Source organism: Artemia sp. Qi Xiang Cuo, chromosome 16 (assembly GCF_049724085.1).
Source record: "Artemia sp. Qi Xiang Cuo chromosome 16, ASM4972408v1, whole genome shotgun sequence".
Classification (NCBI taxonomy): Eukaryota; Metazoa; Arthropoda; class Branchiopoda; order Anostraca; family Artemiidae; genus Artemia; species Artemia sp. Qi Xiang Cuo.
This window is the reverse complement of record NC_142809.1, coordinates 57546813-57549394: the sequence shown is the minus strand read 5'-3', so window position 1 is coordinate 57549394 and position 2582 is coordinate 57546813. Positions and strand designations below refer to the sequence as shown.

The 2582-nt window shown below is 34.7% G+C and overlaps 1 pseudogene; it reads right to left on the bottom strand.

Moving 5' to 3' along the window:
* Nucleotides 1-294: 294 nt before the first annotated feature.
* On the bottom strand, nt 295-1647 carry LOC148943124 (phosphatidylinositol N-acetylglucosaminyltransferase subunit A pseudogene; annotated as a pseudogene).
* Nucleotides 1648-2582: the final 935 nt, after the last annotated feature.

Genomic DNA, 2582 nt, shown 5'->3' with positions numbered 1-2582 from the left:
GGGAGATGGTCATCATTGATTTTATCTTTATAAAAAAAACACCTCGGATTTAATTAGACAGGACGTAGACACAATAATATGGTCGAGGTTGGATTTTTTTTTTTTTTTTAGGGGGGGGGGGGTTGACAAAAACAAATAAAGAAAATAAAAATAAATAAAGTTTAAATAAAGAAAATAACGGAAATAAAGTTTAAATAAAGAAAACAAAAATTAAATACTAATTGAAAAAAACAACAGATGAAAACATACTAAGATTTAATAGATTTTCTTCAACAAGAGGTTTCAAGGCACTAGTCAAGACGTATTCAATTCTGGGTAAGATTTATCGGGTGCAACAAGACTTATTTTATGTGCCTCTGAATTTTTGTCTTCTACCGGTAAAATAACCTGTCTGGGTCGAAGCCAATCAAGAAATCGAAGAAGAATATAAGCAGCTGCTACGGGAAGAAGGAATATTTTGCCAGCAATTGGACCAGAGTCATAATACCTCCAAAAGATTTCTTTGATGCTGTATTGAGGCTTGTTCATAACTTCGTCATAAGCCTTACAAGTCTTATCCACAACCCGTTCCCAACTATAAGCATTACGAATCTTTAAGTAGCACTCATCCAAAGATCGCTGAAATCCTTGTCTTTCAAGATCAATGGCCTTTCCTAGCCCAGAAACAATAGCTTCAACAGTTGGTTCGACTAGAGTTATTAGAGGATCTGGCAAAACTTCAGGTATCCCTCCAACCTTTGTACTAACTACGTGCAGCCCACAGGCAGCTGCTTCTAAAATGGCTATGCAAAAGGCTTCAGTAAGTGAAGTGTTGAGAAATACATCTCCCTTGACTAAGGCCCGCTGAACGCCAGATTTATCCAACGCGCCTAATAAGGAGACTCTAGAGTGGAGAGAATAGCTTTCAACCATTTCTTCTAAGGAAAGCATTCCAGGTCCGTCTCCTCCCACTAGAAACTGCACCTCTTTAAACTGTTCACAGATAATCAGAATAACTTTGACGAGCAGATCAATTCCTTTTCGGTAGACCAACCGGCTAATTGCAACCACTGTTATTTTGGAAGGATCTCTTTGACTTGGATCTGGCTTGAAGTGTGAAGCATCAAAGGCGTTTGGAATAACTGACACTTCAGATTTGTCATACTTTGCTCTCAAAACCATATTTTCTTTGCCGATATGAGAAACACAAATGCAGTGATCACATGCAGCAAGAGAAATCTCCAAAAACTTGTTCATCACAATGGCAGAAGCATCAGCGAATCCAGAAAGAGAATGGTCCGTAAATACAACCTTCAGTTGAAGAAGACGACCAACTAAAAGAGCTTCATGAGCTAAGGAGGAAAAGGCAGAGTGACAATGGACAATCTGTATTTGCTCTTCCAAAAGAACGTCACGAATGAGGGGTAAGGCTCCAAAAACAGTTGGTAGAGTATTATTGTCATAGAACGGTTTTAAAGGTAAGTAGTGAGCGCGAATCCCATTTTCAAATTCCCTCACTCCAAGATAGCCTTCGTACATATGGGTAAGAACTAACACAGTATGACCTTTCTGAGTGAGACTGCTTGAAATTTCCCAAATGTGTGATTCCACTCCTCCCAGATTGGGGTGGAAATAATCGGAAACCATACAGATTTTGTAGCATATATGACATACCTCTTCTTCTTTTCCTTGTTGCATAAGTTACTATAAGATAGACTTCGGTCCTTACTGTAAAAAAAATACTTCAGTTACTATGGACTATAGTTTTTTCTTTAATATAAACTAATTTTAAAATTGTAAAGTATTTTTCTAGTTTGAATTAAAAGATTCAAATTGTTTCTCAGAGACCATAAATATTTTTGCAGTTCATATAACAACTTTAGCGAAACTGGACTGAGAACAACAATAAAATAAATTATTTTTGTCGAAAGATAACCATGTATAAATATTTCATTCACTTATTACGTCATACGTGGTTATGCAAGAGCTACCGCTGCAACCTGGATAATGGATAATTATATAAAAAACCTAATTTCGGACAAGACGGTTCTAATGGTGTACGTTTTGTTTTTATCAGTCTCTTTTTAGGAGTTATGGGTTTTTATATTTCTTAACATTGAACGTGATTGTCTCTTACTTGGTTGCTAGCTACCTGACTCTTACCCAAAATTATGGGTGAGAGTCCTGGTATGGGAAATATTATGATTTACACCCGGTAAAATGGCGTAAGGAGTAATTTTAAGCGAAAGAAAAACTAAACTAATTTAAAAGTTTTTTGGTATTTTTCTGGTTTGAATTAAAAAAATTAAAATTATTCCTCAGAGATCATAAATATTTTTGCAATTTGCAGTTAAATAAACTTATTATATTTAAAATTTTCAGGAATTATTCTAGTTTCAGTTAACAAATAATTTTTTTGTTAAAACCCCCCAAAAATTACTGCATTTTACATAATAATGGATAATTATATGAAAAAAACCTAATTTAAAAATACCATTTATGATGAAATATATCGGTCCCTTATATAAAATTCCCATGTACTGTATCAAACCTTTACATAATCCAGTGCCAAAATATCTGTGGAATTACTAACCTATACTATA